Below are 20,354 nucleotides of genomic sequence, written 5' to 3' on the forward strand. Positions count from 1 at the left end.
TCCAGTATTGAACTGGGCTGCTGCAGGGAGGTCTTGGAGGCAGGAGCTCTTCCCAAGGTATCTGTCATGCCTGACCTCAGCTGTCACCAGCAGACAATTATCTCAGTGCTGAGAGATCACAGTGGGGATGCAAGGACCCAGCTCTCTTCCTGCCTCCCCTTCAGCTCCCTTTTCCCCATCTGGCCACAGAGGTACAGGCAGCAGGAACTCTCCATTGGATAGAGGCCACAGGAAAGGCAGCCCCCCAGAATGCTGGCTGTGCTCCCCAGCCTCCATCCCGGGTTGTGGATGGAGTTCTCTGCCTTGCTCCTGCCTCACTGGAGGTTGATTCATGGCGTGGGGAGAGGGATGGGGTGCCTACACAGCCTCTCCATCCCCTCAACACCTTTCAGCTGTATTTCACAGAATTGTTTATGAGTCTCGCCTCCCTGGAGGGAGTGTGGGTCAGCTCCAAGCGAGGCTGTTACCGGCAAGGCTGCGCTTGGAGGAGGATGCAAAATGCCCAGACGCTGGAAGGAACAGGAACACGTGTCAAGGGAGAGTTTCCATTTATTAGTGACAGTAACCTCAGCAAAAAATAGCCTGGTCTTTGTCACATCTTCATCCCTTCAGTGTCTCTGCGGGGCACAGGCAGAGTAGCTCTAATTGCTCCCAGGTGCGGGAAGCAGAGATCAGAGCCCAGCATCTCTCTCCTCACCCTCTCATGCTTCCTTCTTGCCTTTTTCTCTTCCTCTCCACCATTTTCTCCACCATGCCTCTTTCATCTTTCAGCACCAAAATGACCAGCATAGATGTCTGTCTCTGCTGCTCCATCCCTGCCTATCACCTTCACACACCTTCAGAGGTCTTGGTCTCGGTGCTGGGTCCCAGGGAGGCTGTCCCCTGCCTTTCTGGCTGCTTTTGGGGACTGCTGTGGCACAAGCTCTTGTCCATCTCCTGCGTGCAGGCAGGAGGAGCACACCCAGAGGGACAGCACCTGCTGCCCCACGGTCAGGCCCTGGCTTTGGGGTGGGAGAGCCGCTCGGGGGGCACGGGGACAGAAGGGTTAACTGTCCCTGGTGCGGTGCCATTGCTGGGTGCCCATCAGCTGCCCCGTGTTGCACCAACAGCGGGCACTGAATCCCTTCCTTGTTGGCAGCTCTCCAGCCTGGCGGAGGAAGCTGCTGAGAAAATGCAATTACAGCAAACAACAGCCACACGCGCAAGCGCTGCAATCCACACCTGGCACTAATTAACTTAATTAGCCCTTAATGAGCTACACTGGTCGGAAGGCCTATTTTTACTTAATTATCCCCTAATGTGCTTAGCAGAAAGTGGGGGCCCTGATGGATGGAGAGGTTTACCTGGCTTCCTCTACTCCAGCAGGATACTCCATCATCCCTGCATTCCTGTAACGAGCTGAGCTGCCTGTGAGTGGAGCAGGGATGAGCCTGGGGTGGCTGGCAGCCTGGCACACAGTGGCCCTGCCTGGCTGATGGCAGGGTTTGGCTATGCTGTGTGGCTTGTCCCACTGTGTCCCAGCTCCCGCAGGTCTGGGTGGCATTTAGGAGAGCCTGTGGTGGTGCACTGGTTGAGTGAAGTCATGGTGCTGGTGAAAAAGAGTTTCCTGGGATGTGGTGGCCTGGAGCTGCCAGGCTGTGCCATGCAGTTCCTGGGGGATGGCTGGATTTGGTTCCCAGGTGGCTGGAGGAGAGGTGGTAGCCCCAGGTCCAAAGCATTGTTCCAGCCCAGGGAGCCCCATGCAATGAAACACCCTGTGCACAGGGTGATGGGGTAATCCCATTGATCCCTGGGGAAATTGGATGGGAGCAGACTGGGCTGGGAACAGCTCAGTGCCACCAGAACAGCTCTCTGCATCCTGTGCTCTCCAGCTGCAAACTAGGTGAGAGGAGCTGGTCCCAGGTGCAGGGAAAATGCTGCGGTCCCTGGATCCGGCCCTGCTGTTTCCACAGCAACCAGCATCATCCAGCCCGGCCCTGGTAGCTGCAGCATCTCTGGGGGCTTCCTAAGAAAGCCTGTCCCAAGCATCAGAGTTAAAGGTGTGGGAGTCAACACCTCCAAACTGTGTCCTGGGGAGGCTGACAGGACCTGCAGTGGCAAGCCAAGGAGGCAATGACAGGGTCGGGAGGAGATGGTGCCTGCCACTGGCCCTTATTCATACCATGCCTCAATGTAAAGAATTTTTAAATTAAAAGAGCAGGAGCCAGGAGGGCAGTGCTGCTCTCCCAGGCTTGTCAAGCCGCTCCCCAGATGGATATCCCTGTGAATTATAGATTGAATCTGCCGTGCTTTCCAGCAGCATGGAGCACAGAGCTGATGACGTGCTTGTGAAGGAAGTGGCTGTCTCCCACGGCACGGCATGGCTGGACACTGTGGGGCTGGTGCTCTTCTCTCACCTGCCCTTCAATAGCACCACCAACACCACACAGCCAAGTCTGGCCTTGCCAGCAAGTGGCACTGGGCTGTGCTGAGGCAGTCGGGTGGTCCTTCCTCCTTCCCCTCCTCCTCATCACCTTAGCAGATTCAATGAATGGTGCCATGTTCTGATATTCCCTTCCCTTGGGTTTGGTCCCTCTGCCTTCCTGTGTTCTTCATCCCATCCCTTTGGTGAGATGATTTCCTAAAGCTATTTTAGTAAAGTTTCTCTTTTGAATTTCTTCCTTGTTAAGGTCTGCAGCCCAGACCTCAGCAGAACCCTGGCCTGTTGCTTTCCCAGGGCAGGCTGTGGTGGAGAGACATGGTGAGTCCCTGGCTGCTGGGGCCACTGTCCCTGTATGTCTCCCTCAAGACTCTCCGGGCTGATGGATCCTTTTGTCTCTGACTCCTTTGTTTAACAGATTTGGAAACAGTGAATTGGCCTTTATTGCCTTTCCTGGGTCTTAAAGGACTTTGCTTGGTGCAGGAAAGGTGTGCAGGCTTTTAGGAGATTTTTTTTCTGCTCTGGAATTTGGTTAATTCACTCCATTTTTCCTGGTGACCCTAATCAGAAGTGTGAGACCCTTTATTCATACACTGAAGTGTGTTGAGTGTTTAAAGGAGGGTTTAGAAGCAGATGTTGAGGGGGATCTGAGGATCCTGGCAGCAAAGGGCCTGGCCTCTGAGGGCATCCTGTCTGTGCTTAAGGGGATTTCTGTCCCAAAGGGACATCCTGCTCTGGGTGGGACTCTTGTCCCAGAGAGGCATTCTTATCCTGGAACAGGAGATCCTGTTCCCAATGGATGTCCTGTCATGGATGGGGTCCTATTCCCAAAGAACACCCTGTCCTAAACTGAGGTCCCATGCTTAAGGAACATCCTGTCCCCAAGGGTTGTCCTGCCCTGGATACATGTCCTCTCTCTCTCTCCATGAACATCTTGTCTCCACAGGGTGCTCTTTCTCCGTGAGGTGTCCTGTTCCTACAGATGTCCTGTGTGAGGAAGAGCTCCTGGCTGCCCAGCCCAACTCCATGGGATGTTTTCCACCTTGCTCACACCATGGCACAGCTGGCTGTCCATGAACACCTCTGGCTACCCAGCTTTCTGTAGGGGACCACTGCTCACCTAGCCTTGCCCTCACTACACCCCCTCCCCACAGGCAGGGCTCCAGGAGCAGCTCACAGCTGCATTACAGCAATGCTTTGCTGCAGTAAAAAGGGGCCTTGGGTCACTCAGGGGAGCCCTGCTGGGGGGACTGGCAGTCATTCCCAAAACTGGAGCTGTTAATTTGTTGTTGTGCAGAGAAAATAGGGCACTGAAGTGCATTTGAAGGTGAGCTGATACAGGTTTATTGTTGGTTGGGCCTTTTTTGGGGGAGCATTTAAGTACTGCTAAAAGGATACTGGGAGAGGGTTTCCAGCAGTGAGATCCCTCATTTGTCCCTAAAGGAGAGTGAGGGGCACCAGCCATGCAGCCCTCCTGGAAGGCACCTGCCAGTGCAGCAGCATTGCTGTTTTAACCAAGCCTGAAGCCCCCAGCCATGTCCCATCCCCTCCTACTCGCAGCTGGGTCCAGCATCCCTGCCTCTGACCCCTGTATCTGCCACCAAGCAGCATTTTAGCATCCAAATTCAACAGAAGGAAGCTCTTCCCCAAAGACACCTTACTCCTGGCGACCCAAGGGTGCTCCCTGGGGACAGCATCCACCTCACCTGAGCACCACTGCCTGCCTCCCTGGAGAGGGAAAACCCCATGGCAGGGCTCAGGCATCGCCCTGCTTGGGCTTTAGGTTTGTCATTATATTAATCTCCCACTTGAAATGGATACAAGGAGGGGGGAGAGATAAATTAGTCCCATTCTTCTGGGAAGAATGAAGTGACCCTGCGAGGCGAGGGACGACCGTGCCAGCCCCACCGGCCCAGGCAGAAATGCTAATTTTTCCTTTCCTCCACCAAAGCCGGAGTAAAAAATGCTAATGGGGCTGACGGCGGGCTGCAGATAAAAGTCTGTGTCTGCTCGTTCGCACACAGATGGGTTTGAGCGCCGCGATAAGCTGGCAAACAAGGTAATTAAAATAATTAAAATGCTAAACAAAGGGGAGGATGGAGACAAGCGGTACAAAGGGCTGGGAGAGACGAGCAGCTCCTGGGAAATGGGAGCTGGGTGCGGGCAAGGAGGAGGGCAGAGGGATGGAGGTGGGTGGGCTGGGAAGGAGAACGGCTGTGGGGTGCACCAGGTACCCATCCCATCAGGGAGCCCCATCCCTGGATTACAGCTGGCCCTGGCCTCGGGGACATCTGCCTCTTCATCCCCTGCCTGCCCCAGTGTCCCCTGCACGGGTGATAGGGGGGAACCCAGGAGCCCAGGCAAATTCCCACTGCCTTGGCAAGTTTTTCCAGTTTAAAACAAACTGCCCCCAAAACAGGCATGTTCTGCTGCTGGAAATTGCTATGTCAAAGTCTCCCTTTTATTAACAGCATCCATTAAAATAAAAAAAAAAAAAAAAAAAAAAAAAAAAAAAGCGAGCTTGAAATTAAAATTAATTTTTGTTTCAGGCCAAGAGAAACATTGGATTTGAGTCAAGCAAACTTTTATTTAAAGCAAAGTCTTCAGGTGGCAGAGAGTTTTCACTTGCAAGGAGGGCTGGGGTCTGGAGCCAATCTAGAGACCTCTGTGCCATGCTGAGGCCAAATCCCAGCATCGCCAGCTGCAAATCCACACTGGTGCAGCACTGGGCAGGGATGTCCCTGATGGGCTGCCACCACCTCACAAGGTGCAGCATGGGATTGGGATGCCCTGCCAGGCTGTGCTGCCCCATGGCACGTTCAGAATGCCCCAGAGGACTGCACTTCTCCTTGCCCGTGGCTGTGCATCCATCCCTGCTGCTTTCCTGGTGGCCACGGCCCCTGGAGCTGGAGCAAGGAGCCTGCCAGACAGTTTTAGCAGAAGCCACGGAGGGTGGGGAACAAGCAGATGCCCTGTGAGATGCAGTGGGGGGGGTCAGGGCTGAGATCCCCCCTCTGAGCTTCCTGCTGTGAAGGAGCTGGAGCCAAAAGCAGGCCGGGGCTGGCAGCCTGCCCGCGGTGAGCTGAATCTCCGGCTGCAGTTTGAAGCTCGCAGACAGCTATTTAACACAAACAGCCAAGCTGTTATCTTTTCCCTTAGGGCCACCATCCCTTTCGCTTCTCAAATGCCAAATTACAGCCTACATTTAATTTCAATGCCACGGGGAGATGCATGTCAAGGGAGGGCAGCTTCGTTTAAAATTAGCCACATTAGATTAGTGGTGATACAGCCAGGGAGGAGGGTTTGGAGAGAGAAGTGTCCCCATTAACTTTGGGGGAATTCCTCTAGGAACGTTGAGGATTTGGGGTCCAGCAGAGCCAAGTCTGCCCCATCTGCTGCATCGCTGGCTCCACATGGATGCTGGTTCTGGCTGGGGATATCCCAGGTTTTGTGGGGTCGGGGAAGGGATTTATGGTGTGGCAGGCACAATGCAGAGCTAGCACAGACAGATACAGGGTACCAAGTGTGTTTCCAGCCATCAGCCATGAATTATTTGACCAAGGGAAATTTATAAGGATCTTCAGTGAAAATAGTATCTTTTTTTTCTGCACAGCACACTTAGGGGAGAAGGGTGTGAGGTGGTGTTGGCTTCCTGACCACAGCATTGGCATTGGTAGGATTCCTGTGAGCTTTTTGCCTGGTTATGGGTTGAACAAGCAAGGGGGTAAAGACCAAAGAGCCTCTGCTAGTGCACAGCTACATTCTGCTCTGGTCTGACCCCCAAAATGATGTTTTTTTGGTGGGGGGGACAATCAGAGGAGCTTGAAACCAGCCGTGTGCACATGGAAAGTGTCAGCCCAAATCCCAATTTCTTTTTCTTTACATTGTAATGCAGAAATGCTAAAATTGTGGGCAATGCTTTCATGGGGAATAGTGACAGCCAGGAAAAGAAGAGAGAGCCTGTAATTGCAGGCTTTCACTGACAGCAAAACAACCCTTTAATAATAACTAAATACAAGGAGCGTGCAGAGAGCAATCTTCTCAGAAAGAAACAAACACTCATTTTTCTTTTTTTTCCCTCCTCACCAGAAACAACTCTGCTACAAAAGGGCTGGCTGGCATCACCCAGATCTCCTTCATCCCCAGGGATTCATTTGCCCAGGCATGCTGGTGTGTGGCCGGGCAGGATGAACCCTGGCAATGCCCCTATTCCCTCCACACCAGTACCCAGCCACTCAGTGGGCTGTATGGTGGGTTCATGGCAGGGTCCAGCATCCCTGTGCTCTGGGAACCAACCTGTTAGTTTTTAATAAAACTATTAAAGCCTCAAAATCCCTTGGGGTAGAGGTACAAGGGGTGGACATGGGCAGGCATTGGGAGTGAAGCAGAAGAAACATGGAGAAGGTCCCCAGGGAGGTCCCTGGTGGAGTGGTGCCATGGAGCACTGCCACCCCTGCTCCAGCTCCATACCCAGGGCTAAGGGGGCAGCCCTGTGGCACAGGGGTACTGCTGCACTTCCTCATTGTGGAGGTCCTTCTGCCTGTCCCCATCTCAGGGCTGCTCCTCTGGGGGTGCTCCCACAGAGCTGGCGCTGACTGGCTGCATCCCTCTGGGCATTCACCTCACCTCACCCCAGGTGACACAGGGACAGTGAGAGGTGACACAGCGTAGCTTCAGCAGGGGCAGAGGAGGAGTTGATGGGTCTGTGGCTGGCCCCGTGTGGAATTCAGCATCTGCCTCTTACATCAAGCCAGCCCTGCAGCACTCCCAGTTTCAATAGACCTGCTCTGCTTCACCACACTCCCTGCCCTGCACAACAAATCCAGCACCCTTGCGGGCAGCTCTTCCCCACCCAAAGGCCACCCAAAATCCAGTTTGCCTTCCCGTGCAGCCAGCCCGCTATTTGACAGCAGGTGAGGATGAGGAAGCGGCGGCGGAGGAAGGGGGGCAGCATGGCCAGGCGGAGCCGAGCCGCAGGGATGCTCCATCAACATGCAGAGCCACGAGCCAGTCCCATGGTGGCCGGACAGCGTCTGGCTCATCCACACTAACTGCGGGGAAAGTGGGAATCCAGCCCCGGGATAACGGCGGAGAAGGCATCCCCTCACCTTGAGCCCAGGATAATGGGCTGAATCCCACCGATAGCATCTGCCAGTGGGAGCCCTTTGTGGCCCTTAATTAGGCTGTAATTTAGGTGGTCGCTCCGTTTAGAGGAGCGAGGACAAATCTCCAGCTTGTACAAACGGGCAGTGCAGGCGGTGCCACCCCCGGCTGTCGCCTCCTGCCCTCTCACGGGTGGCGTTCGGGGTGGGAAGATGCTGTGCCAGCTCCGGGCTGGCCAAGCCGCCGGGCCAGCCCTGGTACTCAGGAATCTGCCGCCGCGTGGGGCTTCAACTAATGTGACTTGCATCTGTAATTTACTTTTAAAAGGGGATTCTTGCTTTCTCTCTCTCCACACTGCCTGCTGGCTGCTCCTGGATTTTCCAAGCAAAGGGAAGGGGAAGAGGGGTATGAATAAAATATCATCATGACAGCTTTTATATATATATACATGAACCCGCTCTGTCAGGCTGCGAGCTTCATTTTTAAATAAGAAGCTCAGCTCCGTTCCCAAGAGGCCGGGAGAACGCAGCGGGCTTTTAAGGGAAGGGACCAAAACAGAAGAGCATTTTCCTCTTCCATCACATCAGACTGGAGCTGGGTTAATTACGCTTCTCTGTCCTGATTTAAGCACGGGAGCTTATTCAGTACAACTGTTCCTTTATTAATGAATTGCAACCCAATTTTAACTGGAGGAAGCTGGCGAGGAGGAAAAAAAAATTGGAAACCCTTTTGCCAGCATGCTCTGTTTGCCGCTGCCTTTCATTTACATAACTTCAAAGTGATGCATTTTTTAAACCAACCTATTTTCAGGTCTGGCTGGACTGCATGGATGCATGGACATCCATGCAGATGTGGCATTTCTCTGTGTACACCCACTGCTGCTGCAGGGTGCAACAGCTCCTGGGCAGGGCTGTGATCCTGCTGGGCTGGGACATGGCTCTCCACACTCTGCTGCTGCCCGAGATGCCGCTGGCTCTGGGTGAATGTCATCATGAGCTTTATGACCGGGTGCCAGCCAGACCCTGCAACATATCCTGGGGTTCCGATCCCGCCCTGGCCCATCCTCCCTAGGATGGACCAAGAGGTTCTTGGAGCATGCCCCAGGGAGCAGGGATTCGTGCTGCTGCAGTCCTGTGCTGTCCTGCAGGGCACCACTGGAACCCCTGGGTCCCTCTGTGCCTCCCCGCAGTATCGGGGGAGCCGCGGGCACCGGCGGCGCCGCCACGCGCCAGGGATCCAGGGACATATGCTGCTTTTTCACGCCGCAGAAACACCACCTGCTCGCCTTCCTGCTCAGCCCCAGGCAGGAAGGGAGGGGAGCCCATCACCCCAGTGCCCCCCAGCATGTCCCCACAGCCTCCTGCACCCAGCAGGGCTTGGCCTGTCCCTCCCAGCTGTGGGCACTCACAAGTGGCTTGAGCTCTGGAGTGCCATGGGATGGCACAGCTGATCCCCAATGCTCTGCAAGCAGAGAGAGCTCAGAGCAGCTTCCCAGCCCTGTGGCGTGCCAGGACCCAGCCTGGTGCCAGCACCCACCACTGACACCCTCCATCGGCTCGCTCCACACACAGGAGAGGTGCTGGGGTAGGGGGGAGTCTCATGGATATTCATGAGCAGAGGGTTTGCTGATCAAAAGGTGCAATCCTGTTTTCCTTTATAATATATCTGGTTAATACAGACTTAATGAACAAATGAATAATAAATTAGACCAATTTTGTTTTCTTTCTTCTTGGAAAGGCAGGCACGAAGGGGGACTCTGTGCGGGTTTGATTGATAGAAGGGGTTTGCTGGGAGATCTGCTCCTCAAACCCTTATTAAATATGAAACAAATAATGGTGCAATTGGTTTAATCTTGTTGCAGCAGCGGACGCTGGCTGGGCAGGGAGAAGAGGAGAATGATGGGGAGGAAGAGGGATTTTCCACTGACTTCACCCCACACCAAGGCAGGGTTCAAGTCTCTGGGCAGGGTGCTGGGCACCTCAGTGCTGGTGGCTGCACCATTAACCAGAGCACAGTGTGGGCACAAGGAAGCAGCCAGCACTGCGTGGCACCATCATGGCACATGGCCCAGGGTGACTCAAAGGCATCGTGAGGGAATGGAGCAACAACATCATTGCCCCAGCTGGATCAACACAGGGCCTTTCTGGGCTCAGCAGGCTGATGTCTGAGGAGCTGCCACCAGAAGAAGGGTGAGATGATGAGTTCTGTCAGGGAGATGAGTTGTGGCCACCCTGTCATGGCTGTGAGCCTGGGATGGCAAGGGGCCGTGGGTCCCTGCACGGCAGCACAGCTCACTGAGCCAGCGCTGCCTTCGCCTGCATGGCTCATTGCAGCCTCCGGGGTCGTGTCACATCCCACCTGCTGATGTGAAGCACTGGCAGGAGATGATGAGTCAGGGCCACCAGAGCATCCTCCACCTGGCAGGACTGGTGGGAAGGAAGGTGGCTGCCCAGGGCAGCCCAGGGTGTTTCCCTAGGGAGCACTGGGGCTGGCATGCAGATCTCCAGAAACACAAATCTCTTCAGAAACACCCTCCTGGCCTTCAACGGGCTCTAGGGTCTGGGCTTCATCCTGATCTGTCTCCACAATGTCCTGCTGAGATGCCTGAACCACCTGGATTCCCTGCAGAGCCAGTGATAGAAGCATCCTCCTGCCCTAGGATGGACGTGAGTGGATTTCCCATGCCCAGCACCCCTCTGCCCTGCCAGGAGAGCCAGGCAGTGAAGGGCCAGCACCCCAAACCACCCAGTGACGCTTTAGCACACACAGCTCCAGCAGTGCAGCGGGCACTTGTTGTGGAAGCTGCTCCTCTCCAGGTAGCTTCCCACTGCCATCATTTCAATGGAAAAAAGAGAAGGAATTCCCAGCTGCTGTGAGCTTAGTGCCGCTCCAGCTGCCTTGGCCCAGCCTTGCCGCTTTTCTTTGAGCTCAGAGCCCCTCACTGGAATCCTGGCTGTAGTGGGAGGCTGGGCTGGGGATAAAAGTGCCGCTTACCTGCTTACTTCTGCTCCAGCGCCCAACGAGCAGCAACACATGGATTACCAAAAATAATTCCCCCTAGAAAAGGAGGAGGAAAGAGAGGGGAGAAAAAAAAGAAGGAAAAAAAAAAAAAGAAAAGAAAGACTGTGCTGTGGGAACAGCCAGCTAACCTCGAAAGCCTCTTACCTGGCTAGATTTAACTGCCTTTGTTGCTGCATCAGCCTGAAAAATCCCTTCTTGCATCGTGTCAGTGCTGCTGGCAGCTCCGAGCCGCTTCCCGGCCCTTTGTAATGAAAGGCGGCTCTGTGCGGCGGCAGCCGCGGCTCCGCTCTCCCGGGAGACCCAGCGCAGCTCTCGCACCGCTTCTCTTTGCGGGCCCGTGCTCCGTGTGCACGGGGCTCCAGGAGTGGCCAGGGCAGGAATTGCCTGTATTAAACATTGGCCCCGGCATTCACTTATCTTCTGCCTCCTTGAACCTGTTTGTCACTGTGATCCCAATTGCAGCACTTCCAGCTTGCTCCAAAGTGGCATTTCTGAGCCGTATCTCCAATCTACTAATTAATGGCTTTATTAATGCTAGGGGAATAGCATGGGTTGGGACAGGGGGTATGAGGGGCAGGGGAGCTTGGATGAATCCAGGGTGCTAAGGTAGAGCCTGAAGCTGTCCTGGGGAGTTGGTACTGGTGGGACGCAAATCCCACACACTCCCATCCCCTTTTCCAGGGCAAGCCCCAAGGCCACCTCTGCCACCGTGGTTCAGAGCCTGGCATCTGTGCCACGCTCCAGCCAGCAGCACTATGGGGCTGGGAGTGAGCGGGGGATGAACGGGACCAAGCCTGGGTGACATCTGCACTTTCCCCTTGGATTTTTCTGCCACCTTGGCGGCAGCCCTCAGAGATGAAGAGGGAGCCAAAACAGCTGTGAGGCATCAAAGGGGATGTGTGTATGTGGATGGGGTGCACCACCCACCCCAGTGCTGCCTTTGAGCTGGTGTCACCCAGGATGGTGGGTGACAGCCACCTTGCCTGGGAGCATTTGGCAGAGGTGGCAGTAGCCAGCTGGAGGACACGGAGGGCTGTTCATATGTGTGTGGTTTGCAGGACCTGAGTACACCTCAGGGCCCAGAGCTGCATGGCCAGTGCAGCATGCACCTGCAGCACCCCATTGCCGTGCGTGTGGGGACAGGCACAGCCCCTTCCTGGGACCTGCCACTGCTCAGAGGGAAGCGAACGGGAAAGAGGACGGCGATGCTGCTCCATCCTGCCTGAGACGTTTTGCTGTTTCCCAGGGTGGGCATCCCTGTCCCGGGCTGCCGGTGCCTCTCCCTCCCAGGCCCACATCTGGGCCGTGACCCCACGGCGGGCTGCGTCCCCATCCCGGGCTGGGCTCACCGCGGGAGTGGGGGGTCCCGAGGGGATGTGGGGCGGTGCGGGGAGCGAGGCAGGGGAGGCGGCGAGGGGGCGGGAGCCCCGGCCGGACGGGGGCCGGTGCCGGGCAGGGCCGGGGGCGGGGAGGGGGCGCTCCCCCCTTGCCGCTGCCCGCCCCCGCGGCAGCGCGAGTCGGCGGCGGCTGCAGACGGGCACGGCGGCGCCGCGCAGGTAGGAGCGACACCGGCGGCGGCACGGGCAGCGCTGCCGCTCCAGGGCAGCTCGGTGCGGGGCAGGAGCGGGCGGCGGGGCAGGTGCGCCAGCCGCGGTTCGGCTGGAGCGGCGCCGGGTCCTGCCCGGCCGGTACCGGCCCGGGGATGGGAGCGGCGGAGCCCCGCGCGGGGGTGTCCCCGCCGCTGCCGCTGGCCGGGGGCGCTGGGCCGGAGCCGGGGTTGGATCCTGCCGGGAGGGAGGCGCCTGCCTGGCCGGCCGGGGTGGAAAGGCTCCGGCACGGAGGATCCGTGGTGGTCCTGGGGACCGTTCAGGGTGACGGGGCTTCTCGGGTGCCCACGGAGGGCGAGGCCGGGGGATGCCAGGGCTGGCGTGGGCGTGGGTCTGGTGCCGGCTGCCTGGCGGCAGGTGGATCCGGGGGAGGGACACCTCGGGGGGACCCCTCGGCCGCTCGCTGTGGCCCCCCCATTTCCCCAGCGGTCACTGCTCGGCCACCTTAGTGGGGCCGGGGGCGCCTGGGCGAGAGCCCACTCGAGCAGGGAGCGCCCTGGGGAGGCAGGAGTCGTGTCCGGAGGGGCCGAGCCCTTGTCTCCTCTCCCCGCAGAGCCCCGGCCCGCGAGGCACTGCCTGCCTGGAGGTTCACTGCATCGTCCCGGGTGGCCTCAGCGGGCTGTCGGGGTGGCCGGTGGCTCTCCGGGGATGTGATACATGTGACACGGCTGAGCTCCCTGCTCCTTTCCCGGCTGCCGCCTCTTCCCTCTGCAATTTTTCATCCTCCCATCTCCACGTCTACCTCTGCAGCCTCTGGTTTCTTTTTTATCCTTCCCTCTTGTTTCAAGATCCGTGGGTTTGTGTGGACTTTTTTTTTTTTCCAGCCCACTCTCCCCCCCTCCTCCTGTTTTCTCATCCGTGCTCTCGCTCGCTCGAGCCCTCGTCTTTGTTTCAGCAGGGGAAAAAAAAAAAAAAAATTGCTTCCCTTGTAAAGTTGGCCCTGGCAGAGCGAGCCCCTGGAGAGCGATGCTGCCCGGGTGGCGCGGGAGCCAATGGCAGCCCCTGCCGCCCTAGAGCCGCGGTCCCCGGCGCGGGGGGACAGCCGCTCGCCCCAATAAATACCTGCCACCTCCCCGGCAGGGCGGTGTTGGGATGGCCCACGGCTGGGGGGCACTGGCGGTCTGACACAGGTACCTCCACGGAGCTGCTTTCCTCAGGGTGGGCTTTTCTCCCGGCATGGTTTTGATCACGGGCCCCGTGTCTCGGTTTGGGCATCTCTGTCACTCAGGTCTGTGTGTGGTGCTGGTTCCCGGCGGTCCCGCGGGGCTGGGGGCCCCTCAGCCGGCCTGGGGTCTCAGGGGGCTTGGGGTCTCAGGGGCTTGTGTTTCAGGTGTGTGCTGCTATGCCCAGGTTTGCCTTTGTTTGGAGCAGGGACGGGCATGAGGAACGGGGGGGTTGGTCTTTTATTTTCCCTTTTGCATGTGGCTTTGATACCGTCCCCAGGCGGGGATCCCATTTCCCCGAGCCGCCTTTGCTCTGCGTGGCTCCTCCTGCGCTGCTGGGATTCACAGCAGCCCCAGGTAAACGGAGAAGCCACGGCTGCTCCGTGCTCCCCGCTCCCGTTCCGCGGGCACGCTGCCGGATCCCGGCTGCCGGATCCCGGCTGCGATCCCTGCGTGGAGCCGCTTTGTGGCTGGCTTTGGCCTCGCCGGCTCGGGTATCGCCTGCCGGATGCTGGTGGCAGAATCTGGCCCCTTGTTTATAAGCGAGGGAGTAGTTTTGTCCTTATCTCCATCTGCTACGGAGGCCGGAGCTAAAATTTCAGTGGGATGCCGTGGATCACCCTGGGCGGCAGCCGGCGTGGGTGCTACACCCAGGGGAAGGTGTGGGCACCCCGAGGGGGCAGAGCAGCGATGGGCTCTGGTGAGCCCAGAGTTGGGCTCTTGAGGACCAGGGGTTTAGCCACGGATTTATTGTCTGGCGTCTCTGTCTCCCCTCTGCTCTGTCTGGTTCCTTCTTCATCTCTAGGCTGGCTCTAAAAGGCAGGGAAGAGGTGATGCTCGGTGGGCAGTACACAGAAGGCATGCGGGGTGTTTCGGGGGCACGCACACAAAACGCCCGCTCCCTTGTCCCCAGGAAGCCGTTTTTACAGGATGCTCTTGTGGCTTTGGGCACCCGATGATTTTGATCACCTAAATAAACCCGGGCGGAGCGGGAGAGGAATGTGAGGGCGCCGAACCCCGTGGGGAGCGCTGGCCGGGCCCCTCCGGTTACCGGTGCCGCCACGGCCTCGCCAGCTCCATGGGCCGTGTTTGGAGGAATGACGTGTGCGGTGACGGGAGGGAGGGAGGCTGAGCAAGGACGATCGGGAGCCGGAGCCTGGCCGCATCCTGGGGCTCGGGTGGACACCCACAGCAGGAACAGAGAGTGGGGAGGGGGATGAACAAGGGATGGCGTCTTCCTCTGCTCGCCCCTCGGCCCTGTGCGCGGCTGAGCACGACTGCTGCTAGCCCCTGCCTGCCCCTGCCTGCCCCTGCCTGCCCTCTCGAAGCCGTTTGAACTCGGCCACAGGGAAAGAAGGCCAGGAGTAGGGTTTCCTCCCACCTCCCTCTTTTTTTGTGTGTGTGCTTTTAGATTTGAGACATTCCTGAGCGGATATTCGTTGCCGGGGCTGGGATGCCTCCTGCCAGACAAAACTCTCTGAGAAATAGGGGAACCGGTTTGGGATTTTTTCTCCGGTGTCTTGACCCTTTGAGTTATTGGAAAGCCAGCTGCAGTTCAGCTCTGTACAGCGATTCCCATGTCTCCAGACAGTCATTTTGGGTCCGTAGGTGGCTTGCAGAGAAGTCATTGTGAGTACGGGAGCAGCAGCTCACACTGTTGTGGTTTCTGTGGCAGGTTACATGCTTTTGTCCCTATTTCCTCCCCTCCCCAGTTCAGATGTGTAATTATCAGAATCGTCAAAGTGTAAGTTCTAAACCAAAAAGCTGCTGTGACATAATCATAACTCTGCCCTCAGTGAGGTCAGCCTTCGGAGCTGGGAGGCCCAGAGGAGCACTCTGCCACTTTCCCATCTCCTGGCCACCATCCCATCACCCACCTGGCCAGTGACAGGGGAAGGAGAGGGGAGATGCAGTTAGGCAGGCAGGGAGTGGGTGACCTTGTGGGGTCCCCTTCCTCCCGCTCTGCTCCACCACCTCTCGTTTTTGTCCAGGCACTCACTGTGGACATCTCTGAAAGCTCTAATCTGCAAAGCCCTGGGGGGCTCCACACTGCTCTGGCTGCTATTATCCCCGAGACAAAGAGGGACAGGCAGGCAGATTACCTTGGCCTTTATTTTTTCAGCTGAGAGCAAAGAAAAGCCTTAAATGAGCTTGCTGCCAGGGAGGGATTGACGGGGCAGAGCCCCCAATGCCCTGCGCTCCTGCCTCTCCCCAGATGCCGCGGGACCCCATTTCTCATCCCTCGTGCTGCCGGTCGCTCCCTGCTCTGCTGCAAAGCCCCAGGGTGAGGCAAGGCTTGACTCAAGGCTGGGCTCCACTGGAGCTCCCCTGCATTGTCTCAGGCCATGTAGCCCCTGGGGCTGGCGTGGCCAGGGTCAAACTGATGCTCACACCCGCCTCGCCTCCACCATCTCTGCGCCGGGCTGGAGCGGCGATGGACTGCCAGGGTCTGATCCCGCACGGCTCGGGGGCTGTATCCCACCCAGGCTGGCCCTGTGCCGAGACAGCACCGCCACAGCGAGGGCCAGGTCCCCTTCCATATGGTGCCCCTGGCCGGCTCCCAGCGCCGGGGCAGGTGCTCTTGTCGGGACTACACAAAACCCCATTGTCGGGGCCCGGAGCGCTTCCCTCCCCGGGCAGCAGCCCCAGCACTGCCGGGCAAGTGGCTCAGCCGGCCGGACACGGCCACATCCTCCTCTAGGTGCCCTGCAGAGGATGGTCCCCATGCCGCCGGTGTCCCCCTGCTGTCCCCTCCACCTGGCGCCCTCCCGAGCAGCCCCGCTGCCGTCAGCTCTGCGGGGTGTTTGTGTCACCCGGGGTGTTTGTGTCACCAAGCCGCTCTGCGGGGTGTTTGTGTCACCCGGGGTGTTTGTGTCACCCGGCCGCTCTGCGGGGTGTTTGTGTCACCCGGGGTGTTTGTGTCACCCAGCCGCTCTGCAGGGTGTTTGTGTCACCCGGGGTGTTTGTGTCACCCGGCCGCTCTGTGGGGTGTTTGTGTCACCCGGGTGTTTGTGTCACCCGGCCGCTCTGCGGGGTGTTTGTGTCACCTGGGGTTTGTGTCACCCAGCCGCTGAGGCGCTGATGGTTTTATGCCCAGCACTTAATTATTTCCCCGATGGCCACCGCCATGTGCTGGCGAGTGGCGCTGGCTGTGACCCTGCCGCCGCTGCGGCCTGGGGAGCTAATGGCAGAAGCACACCACACGTGGAGTTTAATTATTGGCTTTCTTCCTCAACAGAGTACATTGGCTGACCTTAATGCAATTAATTAGGGCTTAATCAACTTCTGGTGGCTCAGCACAGCACACAGTGATTCCAGCCTTTCCAGGAGGGTTTATAAGAGGTTAAAGCAGTAACGGGGAGGGTGTGCTGTTGTTTGTGGGTTTTGTGAGGCTGTGCTGATAAGTAGAGTTGAGTTTAGTCAAGTATTGGGGTAGAATTTGTGACCTCCCAGGTTGGGCTTATTGATGGGCATTCTGGTAAAGGCAGGGGAGAGGTGAGCTGGACTCAAAAGCTGTGTCTGAAGTGATGCTTCTGCACAGAAATGCTTGTGTTGCTTGGTCTTAGCATCCCACTGAGCTCTGGGATGGCTTGTGGTGGGACTGTGGCTGGGTTATGCATTCAGCAGCTGCTGGTGGGTGGCTCTTAGGTTTGCACCCAGAGTGCTGGAGGTGATGTGTAGGGAGCCCCTTCACCTCCTTGAGCAGCTGTCAGCCTTGGAGACAAGAAGTTGCTGGTCACTGACTGTTCCTGAGCAAGAGGGAGGCTCCTTCCCCTCCCTGCACAGCAGCACTTAAAAATTAATAGTTCTCATTAATATAACAGAATGTCCCCAGCACCCTTGCCATGGGCCTCTGGCTCTGCACCCTGTGGCTCCTCTTGGTTTGCCTGCTGGGTGCCCCAAAAGCTTTTGGAGCCCCTAGAAAGGGGATTAGACACAGATGTCCAGCATAAAGCCTTATTTGCCCACCTTGTGTTTCCAAGCCAGCAGGCACCTGTTGGCACAGCTGGTGATGGGGTGCCCTGTCCTTGGGCTGCTGGGGATGAAGTGACTCAGCCTTGGCCTTGCAGAAAGTCCCTGGCAGGGGAGGTGGCCCTGTGTCAGCTGTGGTGATGGTGGCTGAAGCCACGTGTGTCCTGCTGTGTATCCTCACATCCTGCATGCTTTGCATCCTCTCTGTGCCACCATCCCATAGCAGTTCCTGTCCCACAGTGACATGTCCCACACTCTGCCGCTGTTTCCTCGGGTTCCTATGTCCCCAGGTGTGCCACCAATCCCCCTCGTGCAGGCTGCCCAGTGCTGGGAACGGGATATGGTAGCAAGAGCTGTGCCAGGCACTGTTACTGCCTTGTTTGCTTCAGTGCCAATTCATTAATATCAAAAAGCTCATTAGGATTCCACAGCCCTTCCCAGCCTGCCCTCTCCTTTGGAGGCTGGAGGATACTTGTCTGCAGGATTTTGCTGCAGCCCTGTATTCAAAGAAGTCAGTTCTGGTCTGTCCCATCCCGGTGGTTTGTGTCCCTCTCTCTGTTCCTGGTTAATCCATGTGGCTAAAGCCCCTCGAAGCCTGGCAAATGGGAAGTGATATTTGCCAATAATCCCTCTGCTCTCCTGGGCAGGCTTCTCATATTACAGGTTTATTAAAAAAAACAAAACCCAGGCAGCAATAACTGTGGCCCCAGGGAGAGCCCAAGCACAGATTGTTCCTGGTCAAGCCCCACCTAACAGGAGAGCCCAGGCAGAGGCACTGCAGGCCCAGCCCTGTCTCATGGAGCATCTCTAGGCAGAGCCCAGCCCCTCTTGCAAGCACAGAAGGAGCGAGCCACAATCCTCTTTCTCTCTAGGGAACAAGCAGGATTCCCATGAGTCACAGACTAAATCAAATTTCTCCCCTCAAAGGCCGTGGGATAAACCCTGCTATTGCTCACCAGGGCTCCCCAGTCCGGTGCCAGCACCCCCTGGCCTTGGCATCTTCCCCACGGCTGGGCTGGGCAGGAGCAGCTCCTGCACTGGCATTTTGCAGGCACAGGACAGAGCCAGCACCACCTGCCTGGCACCGACCGGGACAAACACAGACTCTGCTGCTGATTTCTGTGCTTGGCTTTGCAAAGCTTTTGAGGAAACTTGCCCAGAATTAGGGATGCTGTTTGCTGTTTCTTCCAGAACAGGGTAGTGATGTTCTTCCATCCTTTCCCAAAGTCTTGTGTCCTTGAGAATGGGTTTTTCCCGTGGGAAATTCAAACCACTAATATGTGTAGCTAGGGGTGGCTTTTTTTCTTTTTTCCTGCAAAAAATACCAACTTTGCTTCAAGGAATCTCACTTCAGCTCGAAACATTTCATTGCATGGACTGGGGGTTTCCTTCTGGTTTTAAGTCAACATTTCGACTCAAAATGTCACTCAGGGAAAGCTGCTTTTTTTTTTTACAGCAAAAGTCTGTAAAGATGACATTTTAAGTGGAGAAGAAAATTGCTGCTTCGTTTCAAAATGCCAACTTTGAGTGGGGTAGGCTTAGAATTTTGGTTGGGTGGTTTTTTTTTTTGGTTTTTTTTTTTTTTTTTTTTTATTCCAGTGTTTCCCAGGGGAAAAGCAAAATGGTTTCATTAGACTCGAGTAACTGTTGCCCCCTCCATCATCTCCAAAATAATTTTTTTTTTTTTTAACCTGTTTGCATTTTTTGTAGCAGAGAAACTTTTGCCATGAGAAGTTGTGCTCCGGTGGGATGCTGTATCCAAACCTGAACCCTCTATGGTAAATTCTCTGCCACCAAACTCCAGTGAGGACCTGTGGGAGAGACTCCACTGCTGCCGGCTGGCCTTGGTTGGGAAGGATTAACAACACATCCAGGTTTTGAAGCTCTCCTCTTCCTGCTTTCCCTCTGTCTTGTGCTCCCGCTTTTACTTCATACAGCTCTCCTCGAAAATCGCTTGTTCTACATTAGGCTAGAGACTGGAGTTATCTTCCTTTTATTTATTAGGGTAATTATACCTAATGATTCACATGCCCGGGGAGAGTAATTGCTCCCAAATACAGCGCTGCCAGTGCTCTTACCCAGCCGGGGTGCAGTGATTCACAAACACATCTTTTCCTACAATTCATCAGCTGATGATCCCGTAATTGCTGACTTGGTTTGGAGCATTAAGGAGAGGTCGTGGGCCCGGCGCTGCCCTCGGGGTGTTCAGTGGTCCCCTGGCAGTGTCTCCTCCCTGCCACCTAATGCCCAGCACCGTTCCCTTCCTGTGTGGGTTTTGCTGGGGATTTCAGTCGGGCCAAGCCCCCAAACTGTGGGATTTGTGCTTTTGAAAGAGTCACGGTGCCTCATCTGCTAAATTCCGTGGCACAGCCTGGCCAAGGGAAAGCCTCCGCAGTGGGAATGATCTCTCCATCATCCCGAAAAGTGGCAGAGATGTGGTTTTATGCTCACCTCTTCACAGCTCTTGGAGCAAATGGGTGAGAGCCTTGGAAATACTGATGTGGAAAGCCAGACCCCCCAGGTTTTGCATTGAAAAAAAGCTTCTGTGTGGATGGATTCCCCCTTCCTTGGGGTCTGGCAGCCCCCTGCCTGCACTGCCCCAGGAGGGGATGTGGGGAGAGCCTTGCCTCAGGACTCCTGCCCACGAGGGATGATGTGCAGAGTCCACCCTTCTGCACAGCTCCAGCCCCTGGAGAAACCTGGGCACTGGGGGTGGAGGAAGGATTCTGGGAGTGTTTTGAAGAGTGTTTATGTTCCCAGTGCTACCCTGTGGCATGGAAAGGCAGCCTGAGGCTTGAAATTCCTCCTGCTGGCTTAAGGGGAGCCTGGGATGATGGCTCTGAGGTGGCCCAGCCCCACAATGCTGTAGTGATTAGCTGGAAGCTGCTGCTTGGCTGTGCTGTCTTGGGCCAGTAAAAAGTTTTTTGGTACTGTGTGGCAACCAGCGAGTGTATTGGTACTTTGTTGGGGGGGGGGGGGGAATTGGGGTTTTTTTGGGGGGTGGGCAGGGTTGGTGTGGTTTTTTTATTTGTTTGGTTTTTCGTTTTTTTTTAGCTAGAAGACCCTTCC

At 56.5% G+C, this 20,354-nt stretch overlaps 1 long non-coding RNA gene across 1 annotated transcript; it reads right to left on the bottom strand.

Annotated features, from left to right (window-relative positions):
* Window positions 1–8,159: 8,159 nt before the first annotated feature.
* LOC115496997 (uncharacterized) lies at window positions 8,160–10,873 on the bottom strand. The gene is made up of 3 exons (XR_005981761.2): window positions 10,688–10,873; window positions 10,517–10,579; window positions 8,160–8,589 (listed from the first exon to the last, which is right to left on the bottom strand). It is a non-coding gene; the product is annotated as an uncharacterized lncRNA (long non-coding RNA).
* Window positions 10,874–20,354: the final 9,481 nt, after the last annotated feature.

The sequence above is a fragment of the Taeniopygia guttata genome, chromosome 12 (genome assembly GCF_048771995.1).
Source record: "Taeniopygia guttata chromosome 12, bTaeGut7.mat, whole genome shotgun sequence".
In the NCBI taxonomy this organism is placed as follows: domain Eukaryota; kingdom Metazoa; phylum Chordata; class Aves; order Passeriformes; family Estrildidae; genus Taeniopygia; species Taeniopygia guttata.